Raw genomic sequence first — 23,835 nt, 5'->3', positions numbered from 1 at the left:
GACCTGGACCCAATATACCAACCACTACAGCGGACAGCTGAAACTGACAACCGGAAGCGGCAGGGACATACCACTATAAACACCGGAGGAAACATCAAAGAAGCGCTTCGCAGGAGGCTCCCAAGCACTGATGATGTCGCCTAGCCAGGGGACGAAACGTTTGCAACAGAAACTTCCAGCTCGGCGAACAGAACCACAACAACACATATAAATCCATCAAAGGAGTGATGTGAGTCAGGTTCTTTGAGTTAGGTAAATCAGATGATGCCATAGCCCAGGCCCACTAGTGGCACGGTAGCAGTGCCCCTACTCCTGAAGAAAGAGTGCTGAGTTCAAGTCCCACCTGTGTCATAACATCTCTGAGCAGATTGATTCAAAAACATCTCTGTGCCACAGACCTGACCACGAAGTGAAGGTAATAATCTAAGTTCAGGATTGACACAGTCAGAAATATTGAAAGTAAAAAATCAAGCCAATCAATGTGCAGAGAGGTACCAGACAGGAAAGAATAAGGAGTCAGATAAGTCAATTGAAAGCATGAAAGAAAAGAAATTTCATTAATTCCTGTCAAATGATAAGATCTTTGATTAAAAAGATACATTATTTAGTGAAGGAAAAGAAAACCTGAAAATTAGTCTACCACTACTGGTGTTCTGGTTGCGATTACAGTAAAAAGTAAGCAACACAGCCCATTAAATTTCAGGTATCGTGATGTTGATTAAGTCATTTTGGAGGTTAGGAGAATATTTGCATGTACTCCTTCCCACATGTCAACCAGAAAGGTAATTGTTTTATAATGTATTATGCTGCAAGATCTGGACCTTTTGTTTACTGCCTCCATGCAGAAGTGCAGTAACTAAATTTAACTCAACTATACCTTGCGGAGGCAATGGCCATGTGATATTGTAGGTAGACTGTTAATCCAGAGACCCAAGTAATGTTCTGGGGAACCAGGTTCAAATTGTGCTCTGGCCGATGGTCAAATTTCAATTCACTTAAAACAAAAGTTAAAAAGAATCTGGAATTAAGAGTCTAATAATGATGATCATGAAACCATTATTCATTGCTGGGAAAAAAAATCCATCTGGTTCATTAACGTCCTTGAGGGAGAGAAACTGCCGTCCTGACCTGGTCTTGCCTACATGTGACTCAGACCCACGGCAATGTGGTTGACTCTTACCTGCCCTCTGGGCAATTAGGGAAGGGCAATAAACATTGCCCTTGACAGTGGAACCCTCATTCAATAAATGCATTTTTTAAAAACTCAGAAATCACTGGAAAAACCTGCTTCAAAAGGGTCACTGGAGCCTTAGCAGATGCTTAGATAACTCTGCTTTCTCTCCACAGATGCTGTGAGACCTGCTGAGCGTTTCCAAAAATTTTTGATTTTGTTTCTGATTTCCAGCATCTGTAGTTCTTTGGTTTCTTTTGTTTAATGCAATGATGGCTGCCTGAAGTTGAACATGTGCTTATGTTTTTGTGTTATCTGTACACAGATTCTCCTGTCCAGCATCTTCAGAAAATTTGCCTATTATTTGACACCTTGGTGTCCTTCCAAATGACAACTGATAATTCAACTCAGCCATCGATAATAGGCCTCAACTGGCTGCCTGTGGATATTGAGCCCTTCAGCATCCAGGAAAGAGGCTCTGTTGTATAGAAAGGTGGCTGCCATCCTCCACTCTCATCACTGTTTGACAGCAAAAATCATTTTAGTTATTCTGAAGTGGGGACAACAAGCATTTTACAACCAATTAAAAATATCTTCTATAAATAATTTAACAAAGTCAAAATGTTTAAATATATATATGACAAACTTGCAGAAAATTAAAGTTTACAAAATCTGCCTAAAAGCTCAATTGGCACGTGCAGTGAAGTACAGAGACTCCAAGGTTTCTGTTTAGATCCCTTATCTAACGTGGTACCACTGTTTAAAAAAAGGTGGTAAGGACAAGCCAGGGAACTATAGACCAGTGAGCCTGATGTCAGTGATGGACAGGTTGTTGGAGGGAATCCTAAGGGACAGGATGTACATGTATCAGCAAAGGCAAGGACTGATTAGGGATAATCAACATGGTTTTGTGCGTGGGAAATCAGGTCTCAAAAACTTGATTGAGTTTTTGAAGAAGTAGCAAAAAGGATCGATGAGGGCAGAGTGATAGATGTGATCTATATGGGCTTCAGTAAGGCATCCACAAGGTTCCCCATGGGAAATTAGTTAGCAAGGTTAGATCTCACAGAATACAGGGAGAACTAGCCATTTGGATACAGAACTGGCTCAAAGGTAGAAGACAGAGAGTCGTGGTGGAGAGTTGTTTTTCAGACTAGAGGCCTGTGACCAGTGGAGTTCCACAAGGATCGGTGCTGGGTCCACTAATTTTCAACATTTATGTAAATAATTTGGATGCAAGCATAAGACGTATAGTTAGTAAGTTTGCAGATGACACCAAATTTGGAGGTGCAGTGGACAGCGAAGAAGGTTACCTCAGATTACAACGGGATCTGGAGCAGATGGGCCAATGGGCTGAGAAGTGGCAGATGGAGTTTAATTCAGATAAATGTGAAGTGCTGCATTTTGGGAAAGCAAATCTTAGCAGGACTTATACACTTAATGGTAAGGTCCTAGGGTGTGTTGCTGAACAAAGAGACCTTGGAGTGCAGGTTCATAGCTCCTTGAAAGTAGAGTCACAGGTAGATAGGATAGTGAAGAAGGCGTTTGGTATGCTTTCCTTTATTGGTCAGTATTGAGGACAGGAGTTGGGAGGTCTGTGTTGCAACTGTACAGGACATTGGTTGGGCCACTGTTGGAATGTTGCGTGCAATTCTGATCTTTTTCCTATCGAAAAGATGTGAAACTTGAAAGGGTTCAGAAAAGATTTGCATGGGTGTTGCCAGGGATGGAGGATCTGAGATCCAGGGAGAGGCTGAACAGGTTTAGGCTGTTTTCCCTGGAACGTCGGAGGCTGAATGGTGACCTTACAGAGGTTTACAAAATTATGAGGGGCATGGATAGGATAAATAGACATAGTTTTTTCCCTGGGGTGGGGAAGTCCAGAACTAGAGGGCATAGGTTTAGGGTGAGAGGGGCAAGATATAAAAGAGACCTAAGAGGCAACGTTTTCATGCAGCGGGTGGTACATGTCTGGAATGAACTGCCAGATGAAGTGGTGAAGGCTGGTACAATTGCAACAGTGAAAATGCATTTGGATGGGTATATGAATAGGAAGGGTTTGGAGGGATATGGGCCGGGTGCTGGCCGGTGGGACTAGATTGGTTGGGATATCTGGTCGGCATGGACGGGTTGGACCAAAGGGTCTGTTTCTGTGCTGTACATCTCTATGACTCTGTGGCTCAATGCTAAATTAGCAAACCTCAAACAGAGTAAGACTTGAAACATAATCCTATACGAAGCAGGGAGAAAGTCAGTAAAAAAATGCTCCAGCTTCTAACTGAGATCTAACACTACATGTTGCAAAGCACACTGCCATAGTTATCAGGTAAAAATGAGACTTAGCAATTATGTTTCCTTTAGATAAACTCTCTTTATGCAGTCACTCAATAGAATGTTCCCATTTTCACTTAGTATTTAGTCGAGTGAGATTCACGGCACTTGATCTTGTATGCCTCGCAGCAACTGTTAACACACCACATTCCACTTTTCACCTCATTAATTATACAATCAGGCAGGCTTTTGAAATTCTACATCAGGGAATTGCATAGCCAGAGAGGAGGAAGTGTTGACCACTCCTGGAGCATTTATGCCACTGCAGCCACATTTAAAACTCAACTGTAACATCTCTTCTGATGCTGCAAACCACCAACCACACTTTACACCAAGGCTCTCAACAATTAGCACCAAATTCAGGGCCTAGGAAGCATTGCTCCCCACTTGTCAGATGGGGATTAGGAGATCCTGATGGACGGGATGGTGAAGAGCAGGCATCAGACCACCTGGACACAAACTGCAGCCAGAATCACTGCTTTATCCCAGGAGGAGCAGGATGCCCAACAATTCCAGCAGGCATCAAGCTCTTCACCACCACCATGATGAGAAAATGCTCCCATTTGGCTGGAGAGGAGCATAAGTGCTCTTGTGGAAACGGGCAGAACTCAACAATCAGCAACTGTGCTGCTATCCCATTCCCACCTGCATTAATTCCTTTTAAATCCGCATAAGCCTTTCCCGCTTTGACATGGTATTCCTTTTTCTTCTTCTCTGTAGGCATGAGCCGCAACTAGCAACCCTCTGCCAGGAAATCCCTCAGCTCCATCTTGAATACTCAGAAGGAAGGCACTAAACCATCAGAGATTGCCCCAGCAAAGCTCCTTGTACTCTCAATGAAACTCAGAAGCTCAATAAAATTAGCAAATCAAATGAATCTCCGAATCAAGTGGAGAAAACAATCCTCTAATTTTAGTCTCAAAGAAGACTAGTGTCCTATTCAGCCTCAGGCAGAAGATGATTCCACAGTCTTGACCATTATTGATTTTGCCAAGATGATGCCCTTCAGATACAGGAGCAGCAGGCAAGTTTGTTTGAGACAGTCAGCGAGCTCGACTGAGTGATGGAGGAATCCAATGTTATCATTCTACTGGTTCTGGTGTGCAATGTGGCTATATGTCTCCATGGAGACATCCTCTACAAGAATACTTAGCATCTGCTGGACAGGTGCAGGGACCTGCACTCCATCTTCTGGCTGAAGGTGTTCAACATCAATGGCTTGTGCTGCCAAATCTCACACCAGTTTAAACCAAGGGGGATAAGCCTGCATCTGGGCAAAAGACTCTCACAAAACCATGGAATGACCACCCAAGTATTCCAAGTTAGCAAGGCTAACCACAGAACATATTCCATTTTGCCAAGGTGTTGAAGTTGAGAAAATACCTAGACATAATGGAAGATATAGAATAGAATAGAATATAGAATATAATTACCATGTGTCTTTTTACATGAAAAACACAGTGAAAAGTTTTATAAGTCACCCCACCATGGTGACTTCTTCAATAGAAGACAAAAAAAAACACTGGAAGAAGTAACCTTGCTGAGGACAAAGGTGGCATAGGTGAAATATTATAAATAACATGTCACTGTTTTAAATATATACTCACTTGCAATATAAAAATGTCCACTCTTACATAATTTTCACTGTTGCATTGACTGTTTCATCTATGTGAGAGATGTGTAGCCTTTCAGTCATCCCAATCCATGAAACATAATGTTTAAGACTGTAGCTGAAGCATTCGCCTTAAGTGGACCATGGATTATGCTTGAACGTCGTCTGCTCACATCTTTTTACTTTTACCCAACTTGTGACTAAGAATAACAAATGAACAATGATTCCATATGTGGTTGCAGGGAATGGTTCATCATTTGCATGAGTTTTCCAAGGAATCACACAGCCATTCAAGGCTGGGAGACACACAATGGAGCACTCTCCCTCAGAACTAAGGAAAGCCTTCAAATTTAATGCTATTCTGGGGGGTACAGAAGCATTTGGACAACTTCGCATACTCTGAAACATTGAAGGGTTTCCGATGTTGAAAAAGAGATTCCACAGGATTCCTCTCAATCTGCTGCTTATCACTGCATAACACTTGAATGCCACATGCTGATGGAAGCTTTTAGAGCCTCCGAACTTCATTGCCATATGATGTGAATGCACTCTCTCACATTTCCTTGATGGTCAGTAGACATGTAATGTGTAGCTACTTGAAAGTGGGATGACACAAAGATGTTAAACATGCAATCAGATAGATAGAAAGATATCTATTTACAACAAAACAGCAAGGAGTTCAAAAATAACAAGTTCCATCTGTCAGTTATAGCAAGAATAGGATGCCTGCCTGTTTACAAGCAGAATTGTAAACAATTAAACAAAATCTAAACACAACTCATTTACCCTATTGTAGCATATTTCTCTGGCTTTCTCTAGTGGCTCAGGTTCAATGATGTATTGTGCTGTCCTACTTTCTTGCATGATCTTCTGGTCAATGTCCTGATCCACAACCTTATTTTCATCTTGAGAAGATTTCCATCATTCACCCATTTCCTCTGCACCCAGGACATCTTCCCTTTGTCTTTTTCAGTTGTGAAGGGCAAAGTATGCCACACTGATGCAGATACTTTTTCTGGACTGTACTACAAGACACTATCAGAATGATCTCAGCATCAAAAGTTTATCTTAAATAGGATTAAGGGCCTGGTGGAAGTATGAGAAGCATTACATTTCCATTCTGTGTCAGTCTAAGTGTTTGGAGGGGTTAGATATCATTTCTTGGCAGCCATCTCTATATGCCCAAGGACCTTAGAAGGAGGCAGGAACCTGTGGGTTCTGTACAATGTAAGTGTCAGTTCCCAGGATCTCTGGCACAGTCATCCAGAATTTGCCATTTAGAGTTATAGAGTCATAGAGATGTACAGCATGGTAACAGACCCCTCGGTCCAACTCGTCCATGCTGATCAGATATCCCAACCCAATCTAGTCCCACCTGCCAGCACCTGGCCCATATCCCTCCAAACCCTTCCTATTCATATACCCATCCAAATGCCTTTTAAATGTTGCAATTGTACCTGCCTCCACTACTTCCTCTGGCAGCTCATTCCATACACGTACCACCCTTTGTGTGGAAAAGTTGCCCCATAGGTTTCTTTTATATCTTTCTCCTCTCAGCCTAAACCTCTACCCTGTAGCTCTGGACTCCCCAACGCCAGGGAAAAGACTTTGCCGATTTAATCTATCCATGCCCCTCACAATTTTGTAAACCTCTATAAGGTAACCCCTCAGCCTCCGACACTCCAGGGAAAACAGCCCCAGCTTGTTCAGCCTCTCCCTAAAGCTCAAATCCACCAACCCAGGCAACATCCATACAATTTGAACAAGCCTTTCTGTTGACAAATTCTGTGGCTTAGTGACTGAGTGTTCTCAAAGTATCATGGGTGCAATTGATTGAAGTTGGCAAGCCAGCAATGGGGGAGAATCACACTACCTGACTTGCTTGAATCCCTTCATCACAGGGGAAGGATTTGAACATCTGGGATTTGGAAAAAGTTGCATCATGGTGGCTCAGTGGTTAGCACTGCTGCCTCACAGCACCAGGGACTCAGCTTTGATTCCAGAATTGGGCGACTGTGTGGAGTTTGCACCTTCTCATGTCTGTACAGGTTTCCTCCGGGTGCTCCAGTTTCCTCCATAGTCCAAATAGGTGGGACTAGATTGGGTTGGGATATCTGGTCAGCATGGACGAGTTGGACCGAGGGGTCTGTTACCATGCTGTACATCTCTATGACTCTATAACTCTAAATGGCAAATTCTGGATGACTGTGCCAGAGATCCTGGGAACTGACACTTACATTGTACAGAACCCACAGATTAACCATGGGAAAACTAGGGTTACAGGGATGGGTAAGGTGGGTCTGGACAGGATGCTCTTTGGTTGGTGTGGACATGATGGGGCGAATGGCGAGTCTCTACACCGTAGAGATTCTAGTGACAGCCCAGATGCATTTATGAGTTGAGGTATGAGAGATGCCACCTGTGTCCCCATTTGCTTCTTGAAACAGACTGATATAAAGATTTAGGGCAACTGTAATATTGGTGACTACTGGGAAGGGACTGGCACATAGATCTTCTGAGCATGAGTCTGATCCTGCAAATGACATGACTCGGTTATGCTGGTGTCCTTAATTGGTGCTTGGACTATTTTTCAAAGAGTTGAAGACAATGACAGCAAGACCTGTAGAGATGGAGTCTCATTGTGGATCACCTTCTGCTGCTTTTCCCTCTAAAGGCTGAACACGAGAGGTTAGTCCTTCCAGGTAAGCCAAAGATTCACCTGCCTCTCTTCCAAACTAGTTTACTGCATCAAGTGCTCCCGAAGTGGTCTTCTTTACATTGGGGAGATCAAACGTAAATTTAGGGAACAGTTCACCAAGCATCTCAGTCGGGCCCACAGGGGTTGACTGAACATCCCAGTCACTGCCCATTTTAATTCCCCTTCCCACTCCCTTTCCGACATGACCATCCTTGGCTTCCTCCATTGCCACAACAAACCATACTGCAAACTGAAGGAAAAACACCTCATCTTCCGTCTGGGCAGCTTACAGCCCGGAGGACTCAACATTGAGTTCTCGAATTTCAAATAACTTCCCTTCCCATCCCTCAATACCCTTCCCAGCCCCTCCCCCTTCCTTCCACTGCTCCCTGCTATGGACCGAATCATTCCTCCCATTGACCAACCAGGTCGTAATGTCTACCTGTCTTTACCTATTCTCACTTCACTACCCTGCCCCTGACTCTCCTTTTATCTGCAGCTCCCCCCACACCCCACCCCAGTCCTGAAGAAGGTTTACACATGAAATGTCAACTTCTCCAAGTTCTGATGCTGCCTGGCTTCCTGTGTTCTTTCAGCCTCCTGCCTGTCTACTTTGGATTCCAGCATCTGTAGTTCTTTTTGTCTCTTACACTGGAGGTTGTCATCCTTGTTAATGAAGTGATGATGACTTTCTTCTTTTATGTGTTTTTAATTGGACTAGGGCCACACATCTCCAGCCATGATGGTCACCAAGCGATATCCATGAGCAAGGAAAATATCAGAATGTCAGAAAGATAATACAATTCTATTTATGAGTCCCCCATCCATCAGAATAAAGCCTCACATAATGCCCTCACACAGTGAGGCATGAAGGCTTCCCAAGAGATCATTGTGATGCTTTCGTAAGGAATGTTGAACTGTGTGATTCATTCACTGTACATGCTGCATAATCAATTCTTCCATGCTGCACTGGGGTAATAGAATCTGCCAGTAAGCCACTATGATAGCAATACTCACACCATCCCTCCCCTGAAAATGTCAGTGTTGAGTTGGTCACCGTTGATGGAGATGGTGAGGTCCAGGAAGGGGAGGGAGGTGTCAGAGATGGTCCAGGTGAATTTAAGGTCAGGGTGGAAGGTGTTGGTGAATTTGACTAGTTAAAGCAGACCGTACACAACCTCATCACCTCAGGGGATCTCCCACCCACAGCTTCCAACCTCATAGTTTGGGAACCCTGCACCTCCCAGTTCTACCTCCTACCTAAGATCCACAAGCCTGATTACCCCGGTTGATCCATCATCTTAGCCTGCTCCTGCCCGACCAAATTCATCTCCACATACCTCGATACTGTCCTATTCCTCCCCACTCACACCCTCCACCTCATCGAAGACTTCCATTTCCCTGGTCCCCCAATGCTTCATCCTCACTATGGACATCCAGTCCCTATACATCTTCATCTGCCATGTCCAGGGCCTCCAAGCCCTCAGTTTCTTCCTCTCCCGAAGTCCACACCAATACCCTTCCACTGACACCCTTATTTGTTTGGCTGAACTGGTTCTCACCCTCAAAGATTTCTCCTTTGAATCCTCCCACTTCCTCCAGACGAAAGGGGTAGCCATAGGCATCTGCATGGGCCCCAGCTATGCCTGTCCTGGCTACATGGAACAGTATATCTTCCGCAGTTACACGGGCACCACTCCCCACCTTTTCCTCCACTACATTGATGACTGCATCGGCGTCACCTCGTGCTCCCATGAGAAGGTTAAACAGTTCATCAACTTCACCAACACATTCCACCCTGACCTTAAACTTACCTGGACCATCTCTGACACCTCTTTCCCCTTCCGGGACCTCTCCATCTCCATCAATAGTGACCAGATTAACGCTGACATTTTCTACAAACCCACCGACTCCCACAGCTACCTGGATTACACCTACTCCTACCCTGTCTCCTGCAAAAATGCTATCCCTTATTCCCAAATCCTCCACCTCCGCCGCATCTGCTCCCAGGAGGACCAGTTTCACGACAGAACACACCAGATGGCCTCCTTCTTTAAAGACTGCAATTTCCCCTCCCAGCATCTGCAGTTTTTTTTTGTCTCTTACACTGGAGGTTGTCATCCTTGTTAATGAAGTGATGATCACGTATGAAGCATAAACTTCACCCCATCCTTGGTCGATGAAGCCGTCCAGTGCATCCCATCCACGTCCTGCACCTCCACCCTCAAACCCCACCCTTCCAACCGCAACAAGGACAGAAACCCCCTGGTCCTCACCTTCCACCCCACCAACCTCCATATACATCGCATCATCCTCCACCATTTCCACCACCTACAAACGGATCCCACCACCAGAGATATATTTCCCTCCCTACACTATCCATTTTCTGTAAAGACTGTTCCTTCTGTGACTACTTCATCAGGACCACGCTCCCTAACAAACCACACTCCCCTCCCTGCACCTTCCTCTGCCTCTGCAGGAATTGCAAAACCTGCACCCACATTTCCCCCCTCACCTCCGTCCAATGCCCCAAAGGAGCCTTACACATCCATCAAAGTTTGTCCTGCACTTCCACACATGTCATTTACTGTCTCCATTGCTCCTGATGTGGTGTCCTCTACATTGGGGAGACAGGACACCTACTCACAGAATGCTTCAGAGAACATCTCTGGGATAAGTGCACCAATCAATCCCACTGCTCCTTGGCTGAACACTTCAACTCCTTCTCCCACTCCGTCAAGGACATGCAGATCCTGGGCCTCCTCAATCACCACTCCCTTACCACCAGACGCCTGGAGGAAGAACGCCTCAGCTTCCGCCTTGGGACCCTCCAACCCCACGGCATTAATGTGGATTTCACCAGTTCCTCCTCCCACTCCGTCAAGGACATGCAGATACTGAGCCTCCTCAATCACCACTCCCTTACCACCAGACGCCTGGAGGAAGAACGCCTCAGCTTCCGCCTTGGGACCCTCCAACTCCACGGCATTAATGTGGATTTCACCAGTTTCCTCATTTCCCCTATCCCCAGTTCCAAACTTCCACCTCAGCACCATCCTCATGACCTGGCCCATCTGTCAATCTTCCTTCCCACCTATCTGCTCCACCCTTCTCTCTGATCTATCATCTTTACCTCCACCTCGATCCACCTATTGCAATCCAGCTACCTTCCCCCCAGCCCCACACCCCTCCCACTTATCTCTCTATCCCTGAGGCTCCCAGCCTCATTCCTGATGAAGGGCTTTTGCCCGAAACGTCGATTTTCCTGCTCCTCAGATGCTGCCTGACCTGCTGTGCTCTTCCAGTCCCTAATCTCCAGCATCTACAGTACTCACTTTTGCCCGCAATGCTAAGACTCCCATCACTGACCAAAACCTAGCATACTTACAGTTCAATGTGAATATATGGTAGCTGCAAAATGTTTCTTTCCAGTGCTAGCTATTGTGAAACAGAAACCTCAGGGGCCACTTTTAAGTGCTTTGTTCAGTCTACATTGCTCAGCCATCATAAGGACACAATTAGTGTATTCAATGTAATGGTCATGATTGAGATGATAATTTTCAATGTGCATTCAAAGATAATGAATGAGCCACAGAAATCCAAATTGAAGCGAAAAGGGTATCATTACTGATAATGAATACTGCAATTTCCCCCACGTTATGCCTCAAATTCAACAAGTTTTATTCTGTCTCTGAAGATAGTAACTTATTTTGCACAATCCTCATGCAATTTCAGGCATTTTGTGCAGCTATCACACAGTTTCCTTTCAATTCAACATACGGTAAAGTTCCAACCTAATTTCCCAAACATGCACTGGTTCACCTATGAAGCACAAATTTCACCCCATCCTTTATGCTCTCTTGTGTTGCTGTTCCTGTGGCCCCTACAAGCTTTCAGGCTCTTTCAGGCTTTCTGCCCCTTCATATAACTATAATGTTCCAAGTAGATGTCAGACATTACTGAGAACAGTTTGAGACTCTCCTTCTGGATTTCCCGATCCCCTCCTGCTTACACTGCTATAATCTCAAAGTGCTCCCTTTCATCATCACCATTGTCTCAGCAACCCAGTATGTTGAAGCTCATCTGTTGACTTAAATTGTCCAGTTTTCCCAAAAACTCCATGATCCACCGTGATAAGCAACTTGACGTCAATTGAGCGAACACCCAAACTGACCACGGCCCATTCCCAAATTGACTTAGCACGACAGCCCCAAGTGATCAGAGCCCAGTACTCCCAGTCTAATGATGCCACAGCACACCAACCGAATGATCTGAAATCCCCCGCTGGTTGCACTTGACCTGTCATATTGACCATGTTCTAATTATGTATCCTTTGTAAATGCATCGGGTGTGAATCCTTGAGTTCTAAAATAACTTGCAAAGTCTTCCTCAGCATCAAAACAAGTATTGGAGGGCTAATGCGTCTGAAAGTTGGTCTGAGAGCAGGCATGGGTGATGTGGTGAGGCTGGTGAATTACTGATGCCAACTTGTGTAGATTAAAGGTTAAATGGGTTGGTAACGATGGAGTGAAATGGATATTGCTGTGAATAACCAGTTGGTTGATGGCCAAGACAAGTGTTCAGTAAGGTGTAGCCAGCAGGCATATATTCTGATTTATATGTTGAGAATTTGTGTTGTCTGGTTTCTCAGAGGACAGCAGGGAAGATTTGCAAGTGCTATATAAATAAATAGTGTTGCACCCTGAGTAAGATGCAAATACATGGAAACTAAGCGAATAGCATTCAATAGTGAATTCTGAAGTCGGCCTTTAAAGCTTGAGGGGAGAAAAAGTCACGAAAAAATTTCTGACATTGTGATTCTGATATTTTCATTCTCTCCATATTTTCCTGCCATTGCTCACATCACAATGAGGAAGGAGGATTCTGCACACTATGCAGACTTTCTCATTAAAAAGCATACAACTGGTTGAGGTACTGAAGAGCAGCTACATTTACACTGACAAAAACCATATCCAAATAATTGACAATGTTTTGGTTAGATAAGATAATTGTCAGGTTTGATGGGCAATGGTGACAAGATGAATAAGTTAAGCAGAAAAGGATTGTATCATTAGCTGCACCATTTAGAATTTTTGCGAGCTAATTTTTTTCTTCAAAATTTGTTGAGAAACTCATTCTTTTATTTAAACATATGTTTTAAAATGGCATAGTTGCCTTGACATGTCCTCTAAGGTCATTTTCAGGTTAATAAATATCATTTATGAACGCAATAGAGTGAGAACATTGTAATATTTACCTCAAAAATATTCTTAAATTTAAAAGATTCAAAAATACACTAAAAAGTAAAGAAGCAGCCTTACACTTAGTACTGAGGTGGTACAAATTTCTCAGCGAGCCAGAAATAACAATTAGGTGTTTTTCCCCAACAAAAGCTCTTTCCGATTCTTTTTTAAACTTGATACATTGCAGAGTGGAAGTTGTTCTCGCAATGTTCAGGTCTCTCACAAAATTGACTATAATGGCAACCAAAAAGAAAACATTTTCTGCTGAAGAACTATCATGCCACTCGCAGATGCTCTGTAACTGAACGCACACATGATGTTCAGCCCTGTTTAAAATTTTCCACGTTCTTGACAACATCATCATGAATAGACCCTGCGGCATGAAAAAACAAATCATGAAGCTTTGATGCTGGTAATGCACGTGGGAAGCTTCCATCAATATAGCCACAGCAATACTTGTATTCTTGACATAAATCAGGATATTTATCTTAACTCTCAGCAACTTCTATTGCATTGATTTGGTCATAATCCTGCAAAAATTTAATGGATTAGTCACTTTAACACACTCGAGCTCAAATTCTGCCAAGAGGTAAGCTGTAAAGATACAAGTAGGGCAGCATGATAGTTGCACTATAAGATAGAATCCAAAGGTTTTGAGTTCAAATCAAACTCTCAAAATTGTGAAAATGAATTCACCTAATTAATTACTTAATACAAAAGATATATGATCGTTGGAATTTGTGAAAGACCATGTGAAAAGCTTACCTTCTTATGGGTCTGATCTGGAGACAAAAAAACTTTTATATGTTTGTAATTTGTGAAGGAAAACTTTCCAATGTAGTTTACAGAAGTCTAATTAGACAGAGGTTGACAGTAAGCTAAAGGAGATATAACAAGAGGCAGAGTAATCTAAAACCTCTTCAGGGAGATAGCTTTTAAGCAGAGCCTTAATAGAGCAGAGAGAAGAGAATAAGGTAAGGAGAGAATTTCATGGCTTAGTTTTGATAGCTAAAAGCAAAGCTGATAAAAACGCACAAAGATAAAAAATGCACAAAAGGTACGAATTGGAGGAATACAAAGAACTCAAAAAATGTAGGGTAAGTTAAGTTTACAGTATTTGAGAGGAATGAGACCTTGAATGGATTTGAACATGAGAATGAGAATGCTAATTTGGTGATTTTTGAGAACTGGAAGCCAATGTAGGTCAGTAGCACAGGGGTGAACATAACTTGGTGATGGTGGTGGTTAAAATTTAGACAGTTTGGGATCTATTGTCATTTACAGACATCCAGCTTCTAGTCAAGTAAGCCACAAGGATGCAAATAGTCTGGTTCAGGTCTAATATGTCATGAAACTAGATAACACATATTGGGAGAGCGAAGGAGCATTGCCCAGTTTCCCAGAAAATTATGTTCATTCAGAACAGGATTTCTGACAAGTAGGTTAAAACACAAAGGCAAAGGCTTTATCAGGACATAACCATGCCCAAGATAATTACCCACTGCAATGCTAAGCCACAAAAGAAAATTACTGGAACAGTGCACAACTCATAATATCCTCCCTCTATTTTCACTGTCCTATTAAAAAGTTCGTCAGCATTCATTAGACATCTGTTCATGGATTCCTTGATTTGAGAGAGACGCATATTTCTGAGATTTCATAAAATTACCATTTAAAACATATCCTTCAACTTTTATTTATAAAGAAATTAAGTAGACAATGCCCAATGTATAATAATGAAAATGTACTTTGTTTAACAAGGTAAATTTAAATTGAAGTTTCTGCACAACTCAAAATTATGCATGAGAGCAGCAACCTACCCTGCAAGTCCTTAGGTTTCAAAAAACCCAAAGAGAATTCTAAGACGTTTTATTAAACTCTCACCACAAATGATAAACCTGTTGAAAAGGCTATAGTGGCAAGATAACTGATGGGTCAATTTGTTTGTGAAAACAGCTGTGGAATAAATAGAGCAATTTTTGAAAAGAGATCAAACTCAAGAGAATGGCCCTGAAGCTGTGGTGAATTGCTAAGAATTCCTGTGAGTTATGAATTGGCCAAATGTCTGTCTTTCATCAAGGTACTTGAAATCTGTCTATCAATTTCTGACACTTGCTTTTTCAAGCACAGGATAATTGAATAGGATTTAAGCTGTTTCAAAAGAGTTTAATGCATCTTCTTGAAAGAACAAAATCTAAAGCTGAGGGTCATAAATATATGATAGTCACTAATAAAATCAGTAAGGAATTAGCAAAAATTTATTGATCCAGAGCCTGGCTGGAACATAGAAACTGCCATTACATGGATTGCCCAGATAATGCTAGATATCATGCAGCAATAATGAACTGAAAGTGCATAGATTCCAGCATAAGAGTTTGGATAGTACATGTAGGAGTGAGAAGGAGCAGCCTCATTAAAGCTTTATTAATCATTGTTAAAAAGTTAAATTTGTGACAGTGGGTTTAATTCTTTGAAATGTAACTTTGGTAAAGAGGAATAACACAGAAGACTATTCCAGGGATAAATAGAGATTTCACAAATTGATTCATGGTATTTACTGAAGCTGATATGTTTACCATCTGGAATATTAAGTCATTTAAACTGACAGGTAAACAGTCAATGGCAAGCATGACTGGAGGTATCTGAAACATACACTAACAGTTGTAGTTAGTTTTTGAATGAATCTACAGTTGTGCAGAAAGTACAGCAACAGGCTTTATTGCTATTCAAAGCAGGTGCTTCAGTGAGAGAGACTTTCAGGACATTTCTTACATGAGAGAAAAGATATTATGAATGTGTAATTAAATCTATGAGGGACCATGATGTGATAACAAATTCCACACTCTGAAAATAATATTTCTATTAGGTGAGACACAAAGAATTAGCTCCATTTCTGATTTGTTTGAGGTAAGTGGTGAATGAATGCCACAATTATGCTGTGACTTATCTGAATAACTAAATAATTGATCAAATGGTCCAACATTCTCAGATGGGAGAGTTGATACTTGCATTGCTGAAAAGAGAAGATCACTTTACTCTGGATGATACTTTGAAAATTGCAGCAGCATTAAAAACAGTCTGCAATTTGGATCCACCTCTGACTTCAGCATAACAAAAGCTGTGGTTAATTAAGTAACACAAAAGAATTCAGGCATATATAATTGCTAGCAGAAATCTGACACAGAGAGTTTCAGAGTAGCAACGTAGGACATTATGAAAGAAATAATGCTGCCCTTTCAAAAGAGAACACATGGTCAAATGTGGGGGTAAAATGACATTTTCCCAAGAAGCACAGAAGCAAAGTGAACAGAGATAGAAGCTTGGTAAACTACGTATTAGAATGAGAGATGAAAGGGATACAACTATAGGAAGATTTAAAGAAATCCCAGAGAGTGATGTAATCACAGAGATCATGGATACATGATTTCCATCAATAGGAACAATCACACGTGATGCCAGTGATATGTGTTGGGGCTGAAGTGACTCCTAATCAAGATTGAGACAGCGACAGTAGTGTTATCCAAAGAGTTTTGTGGGTAGAACTAAAACAAAGAGAATTAACAGCACGTCTCAAAAATTTGTCAAAATGTTCTCTCTTTACATTTCTAATACTGTTAACAATCACACAACACCAGGTTATAGTCCATCAGGTTTATTTGGAAATACTAGATTTTGGAGTGTCGCTCCTTCATCAGTTAACTATGAAGCAGGACCATAAGACACAGAATTTATAGCAAAAGATTGACATTGTTCAAAAGCTAGTGCCTCCAAAAAAACCTTTTGGACTATAACCTGGTGTTGTGTGATTTTTAACAAAATCCACAAAATAATACAAGGGATTGCAGGAGCTGCTAAAATTGCAGATAATATTGTTATTCATGGAGCCAAATGAGAGCAGCATGATGAGAGGCTGACATTAATTTTACTAGCTGGCAGTCAGCAGGACTTACACTAATTGTGGACAAGTACTGGCTGGGTTGAAACAACTGACATTCACGGGGCATAAATTCATGAATGGTAGAATCCAGTCAAAAGACAGGATCGAAGAAATAACAGAAGCAAGTGAACCATAAAATTCCAGCAAAAAAGGGGAGGATAAAATAAAACTTATCCTCATTAGAGAAATAACCTGAATCAATCATACAGTTTGTGGCTACTCATGCTCCACCTACATCAATGACAATGATAAATCCTGGAAGAGAATCAAATAAAAACTTAGGTAACCTCTAACAGAGAATCTGCTGTGTCAGGGCTGCAGGCCCATCATACAAGCTTTGCAATTCTGTCAAAGTTCCCTCAGCTCATTGAGTCTGCTCCAGCAATAACGTCATGGTCATCCAATAATCTTCAACTCTTCTTTCCTGCCTCACCTCTTAACCATAGATTTTTGACTTGAACATGGTTAACGAGCCAGTCTTGACAGCCCGCTACTTCACAGGTTCGCAACTCTTTGACAAAAGGAATCTCACATCCCTTTCTTAAATAGGTGACCCCTTACTCTGAAACTATGACCTCTTGTCTGAGACTCTGTCACTAGGAGAAATATTTCTGCATCTACCTTGTCAAGCCCCAAAGAATTTTATACGTTTCAATGAGGTACTCTTTCTTTCTCCTAAACTCCAATGGGTACAAGCTCAATCTACTCAGCACTCCCTCATTAAAAAAAACCCCTCCATACTCACAAGCAACATAGTGAAAATTCTCTGAACTGCCTCTAATGTCAATACATCTTTCCGGAGATAAGGGGAGCAAAACTGGTCATAGTCTTCCAGCTGCTCTGGCTAGTACCCTGTCTTGTTTTTGCAAGATCTCCCTATTTTATTCTTCGTTCTTTTGAAATAAAACATGAAAGCTAGTTTTTTGTGAATCATACATGAGGACTCCCAAGACGCCTGTGTGCTCCAGCTTTTTGCAGTGTTTCTACATTTAAATAATATTCATTTCTTCTATTCTTCCTGCCTCAGTGTATAACTTGACATTTTTGTACATTATATTCCATCTGTCAAGTTTTCATTAACTCATTCAATCTGTTTTTATCCTTGGGTGGACTTTGTGTCATCCTCAAAACTTGCCTTCCCACCTGTGTTATTTCCAAATTTGGCCACAGTAGTTTTACTTCTGTCATCCAAGTAATTATACATACGGGAAACGACTGCAACCAAAGTAAGCTGTGTGGCCACTCTGACGTTCAGCGTCAGCACACCATACATGGCATTGAATTGCAATTCTGGAAGTCGCTGCCAATGCATAGACTACACAAACCCTCACAGCTGGTCAGAAAATTAGAGGGAACAATGATTGTGACTCAGTGTTAATCAGGAGATTCAATGTCATGATGCAGAGAGAAAAGGAGTGTCACAAAGTGTGATGCAGACCTTAGAAGGAGAGTTAGATAGTCTTCTGTGATGTCAGGTAAAGAAATGTGGTTGAGATGACAGAATCCAAGTAAGATGGATGCACCATTTTATCCCTTGTCCCTTGAGCCATCATCAAGAAGGAGTGTACCCACCAGAAAAAGTATTGCATGAAAGAAACTCTTCGCGTGTCAAGAAGTATCATGATGACAAAAATACAGTAGCAGAAAATGTTCTTGCAGGAGCCGATGGGAAGCTGACAACCCACCATTCAGAAAACCATCGGGGCAGAATATAGGAGCAGAATAAGGCCATTTGGTCCATCAGATTTGTTCTGCCATTTAATCATGATTGATATGTTTCTCAACCCAATTCTCCTGCCTTCTCCCCAGATCTGTTGATCCCTTTACCAATCAAGAACCTATGTGTCTCTGTCTTGGAGACACTCAATGACTTGGCCTCCACAGCCTTCTGCAGGAATGAGTTCCACAGATTCACCACCTTCTGACTGATGTAATCCCTCTTCATCTTAGAGCTAAACAGTCATCCCTTCACTCTGACACTGTGCCCTCCAGTCTCAGTCTCTCCTAGTATCGGAAACAGTTTCCTGACATCCACTCTATCGAGATCTCTCAGTATTCTGCATGTTTTCATTAGAATTCTCCATCATCCTTCTAAGCTCCATCAAGTACAGACCAGAACCTTCAACAGCTCCTCATATAACAAGCCCTTTAACCCCAAGATTATTGCTATGAAACTTAAAGCAGCAAGGGTAGTAGCTTAAAAAATAAATTCAGATTAAAAATCATTCAAGATGAACTTGATTGAGCTAATTCATGGGGTGCATTGCTGCATATTCCAAATAATGTGAGTTTGAGAAAAACTCAGCAGGTATAGCAATATCTGAGGAGAGAAAGACTGGATTAATGTTTTGAGTCCGGTATGACTTCTTCAGGACTGAGTTTGCATTTCATGCAATATGGGAGCACTGTTAAAGCCAGCACTTGGTGTTCATCCCTAATCGCTCTTAACTTGAGTGACTTGATTAGTAATTTCAGCGAACACCTCAAAGTCATAAATTCTGCTGTGGTTTAAAATCACATGTAGACCAGATAATGATTTCAAATTTCCTTCCTAGTTGTTTTTTTTTCTGTCAGTGACAGTTTCATTACCTGAATTAGCTTTCAATTCCAGAATTTGGTTACTGAATTCTAATTCTAATTGCATGGACAGATTTGAACCCCCTCTCTCCATTGCTTAATGGTCAGTGACATAACCCTTGTGCCACCAGCTCCCTCCCTGGATTCAAAAGGTGTATTCCCCATAGAAGAAAATCAAGTGATTAGTCAACCAGATTATATACACAGTATGTTATTTGTTGATAGTGCAAAAATAGCATGAGGGAGAATTAGAAGCATTCCTTTCTCCCATCAAACCTGTGGTTGCACTGCCCCTTGCCCAGGAAACTGACAGTGATTTCCATTATGAAAGAGAGCTGGAAATTTGAGTAGCCAAGGGCAGGTGATGAGACAGGCATTTGCATGAGCATGTAAAAGTATTCTTTACTTGCTGCAGTCCAACTCCCTGCAATGCTCAATGAAATACCATGCTTCATACATCCGTTCCCAAAAATTGATGCAGCATTCTCTGATTCCTCAGCAAATTATAGTGCACAGTCTTTCATGGACCTATTTTAACCAACTGGGACCAAGAAACATACATAGTTCTTGCCCCATTTTAAGTTAGGGCCATTCCTCTATCACTCAGATTTTCTTATAGTCAGGAATAATGTCTGCCTTGGTAATAAAGTGATCAAGGTATTGTGCTTTTGTCTGGAAATGTTGGCACTTCTCTGGTTTGACTTCCAACTGAAACAGTGACAAATGAGGTAAATGAATGTCTCGTCTTCCCAGAAATTTCTTGAATATTGATCCAAAAATATGTATGTCATTCTGATATACAAAGCGAACCTGGAAATCAAGGTCATCAAAAGCTTTATCCATCATATGCATTAAGGTGGCAGGGGTGTTACTGAGCCCAAACAGCATTCCTGGGTATTGTGTAGCCCCATGGTGCCTGTTCAGAAGGTTGTCTTTTCAATATCTTATTCAGTGAAGAGTAGCTGGTTCTAACCTTGGGCCCAATTGAGACCACAGAAATACTTTGGATCTTTGAAGACTTGCAATGTTTCCTCAATCCAAAGTTGATGACATGCATCCTTATGCATCTGCAATAAGTGCTCAGTAATCAACATGTATCCTCAGTGTTCCATCTTTCTTTCGTTCTCATGTGGACTATGCAGGAGGCTCATGGGCTTGACGACGCTTGTATGACACCTTGCTTCAAAGACTTCTGCTGGTGGCCTTGGACAGTAATGAAGTGGGATCCAGCAGTAAGGAATCTCTCCTGGACAGTCATCTTTAACCAGATTCCTGTGGCTCGCCACACCACAGCAGTCTTTTTTCAAACTAGTAGCCAATTTTCAAACTAGTAGCCAAATCAACCAGGGATGAGCATCTGAAGGGCCAGTCAGAAGAAGCAATGAAGGATAGGTAAATCCAGGTGGAGTTGAGGCAGGCTTAATGGTGGCAAACTTTCTTTGAAGCATGGGACTATATCATCCAGATTGGGCTTTTACAATCAAGAGGGTAAAACAGACACTTACTGTTTGACCTTCTTCCAGAACCACACTCTCATGAGACACAGATAGATATACAGTCAGACTTTGGGTGACTGTCTCTCATTTTATCCCTGCTGTGTAGAGCTTCCTGATTAATGTTTACCCTTTACCAATGCAAGATCAAAACCTTAATTCTGTGGAATCATGCATTACTTAGTATGTTTAACTGGGTTCAGCAGGTAAGGTAATCCACGGATATTTGGCATTCTAAAATTCAGGCAATTCATGCGAGGATATAACAAGTCCATGAAACTCACCGATAATATTTAATCCTGAACATATTATAACAGAAACAACAGCTTTCATTAAGTACGACAAAACAGGAATGAGCATTTTAAAGATGATACATGAGGGTAATTCAGTGAGAACTATCAATGATGATCGCCTCTTTCCTAGGAGCCCAATCTGGATGATATAGTCCCATGCTTCAAAGAAAGTTTGCCACCATTAAGCCTGCCTCAACTCCACCTGGATTTACCTATCCTTCATTGCTTCTTCTGACTGGCCCTTCAGATGCTCATCCCTGGTTGATTTGAAGGTTTAAGATTTGTCATGGGATTGGTTAATAAAGGAATACTCCTGGAACAGTTGATTTGATGTTCGAACTTGGGAAGTTGACAATATCAGTATTTAAGAAATTAAAGTAGAAGGTGATAATAACATGTACAGCAGTTTTGTAGCAGAAGACATAACATCAGGGGAAACATAAAAGTGTGATGATGTGAGAAGAAAAAAGGCAGTCTTGGTAATGGGGTGAATGTGGGTTTGAATTGAATTTAATTGAATTTATTGTCACGTGCACTGAGGCACAGTAAAAAGCTTTGCCTTGCGAGCAATACAGCATATCAAATAGTTAAGTAGGATAAATAGTAAATAATAGCTAAATAGTAGCAAAAACAAAAAACATGGGTACAGGCGAATGTTAAAAGTCCAAGAAAGTTTGTTGTGGATGACCACCCCCAAGAGCATGACACTCTCCACTCGTTCCGCCTCTGTGCTGTTAATGCATTGGAGGGCATGTGTAACATCCTGCCGAAAGTTAATAATGAGTTCCTTGGTTTTGCTGGCATTGAGAGCTAGGTTATTCTCAGTGCACCATTTTTCCAGGTCTTCCACCTTCCGTCTGCAGTCTGTTTCATCGCCATATGAGATTCAACTGACTATGGTGGTGTCATCAATGAACTTGTAAATGGCATTAATCTGGTATTTGGCAATGCAGTCATGGGTATAGAGTGAGAACAGTGGAGGGCTGAGTACGCAACCATGGGGGGCTCCAGTGTTGAGTGCTAATGAGGACGAAATATTGTCCCCAACCTTGACTGATTTTGAAACCAAAAGGAGAAAATGCTGGAAAATCTCAGCAGGTCTGGCAGCATCTGTAAGGAGAGAAAAGAGCTGACGTTTCAAGTCTAACTGACCCTTTGTCAAAGCTTTGACAAAGGGTCAGTTAGACTTGAAACATCAGCTCTTTTCTCTCCTTACAGTTGCTGCCAGACCTGCTAAGATTTTCCAGCATTTTCTCTTTTGGTTTCAGATTCCAGCATCCGCAGTAATTTGCTTTTACTTGACTGATTGTGGTCTGTAGATCAGGAAACTGAAGATCCAGTTGTAGAGCATGGGGCTTAGTCCAAGGATGTTGCCAGGGTTGGAGGATTTGTGCTATAGGGAGAGGCTGAACAGGCTGGGGCTGTTTTCCCTGGAGCATCGGAGGCTGAGGGGTGACCTTATAAAGGTTTACAAGATCACGAGGAGCATGGATAGGATAAATAGACAAAGTCTTTTCCCTGGGGTGGGGGAGTCCAGAACTGGAGGGCATAGGTTTAGGGTGAGAGGGGAAAGATATAAAAGAGACCTGGGAGCAACGTTTTCATGCAGAGGGTGGTATGTGTATGGAATGTGCTGTCAGAGGAAGTGGTGGAGGCTGGTACAATTGCAACATTTAAAAGGCACCTGGATGGGTATATGAAAATAAGGGGTTTGGAGGGATATGGATCAGGTGCTGGTAGGGGGGACTAGATTGGGTTGGGATATCTAGACGGCATGGACGAGTTGAACCGACTGGTCTGTTTACGTGCTGTACATTTCTATGGCTCTATGACTCTATCACTAAGTTTAGTAATCAGTCTTGAGGAGATAATAATGTTGAAGGCTGAACTGTAGTCAATGAGTAGGATTCTTACGTAGCTGTTCTTGCTGTCAAGTTGTTCTCAGGAGGAGTGAAGGGCAAATGATATGGCATTGAACGTGGATCTGTTGGTCTGATAGGCAAATTGGAGTGGGTCAAGAGTAGTGGGGAGGCTCAAGTTGATTAATACCATGACCAGCCTTTCAAAGCACTTCGTGACTACTGAAGTTAGGGCCACTGGGCGGTAGTCATTGAAACATGTTGCATGAGCCTTCTTATGCACAGGGATGATGTTGACCATCTTGAAACAGGTAGGGACATTGGCCTGCTACAGGGAGAGATTAAAGATGTCCAAGAAGACGGCACGGTGGCACAGTGGGAAGCACCGTTGCCTCACAGCGCCAGAGACCGGGTTCAATTCCTGCCTCAGGCGACTGACTGTGTGGAGTTTGCACGTTCTCCCCGTGTCTGCGTGGATTTCCTCCGATTTCCTCCCACAGTCTAAAGATGTGCAGGTCAGGTGAATTGGCCGTGCTAAATTGCCTGTAGTGTTAGGTGAAGGGGTAAATGTATGGGTGGGATGCGCTTCGGCGGGTCGGTGTGGACTTGTTGGGCCGAAGG

The 23,835-nt window shown here is 42.2% G+C and overlaps 1 protein-coding gene across 3 annotated transcripts in view; it reads right to left on the bottom strand.

Annotated features, from left to right (window-relative positions):
• Positions 1-23,835, bottom strand: part of LOC122555092 (limbic system-associated membrane protein-like) — an 841,008-nt gene that overhangs the window by 514,058 nt on the left and 303,115 nt on the right. The gene's annotated exons all lie outside the window — the stretch shown is intronic.

Source organism: Chiloscyllium plagiosum, chromosome 12, assembly GCF_004010195.1.
Source record: "Chiloscyllium plagiosum isolate BGI_BamShark_2017 chromosome 12, ASM401019v2, whole genome shotgun sequence".
Classification (NCBI taxonomy): domain Eukaryota; kingdom Metazoa; phylum Chordata; class Chondrichthyes; order Orectolobiformes; family Hemiscylliidae; genus Chiloscyllium; species Chiloscyllium plagiosum.
This window is presented reverse-complemented; position numbering and strand designations above follow the sequence as displayed.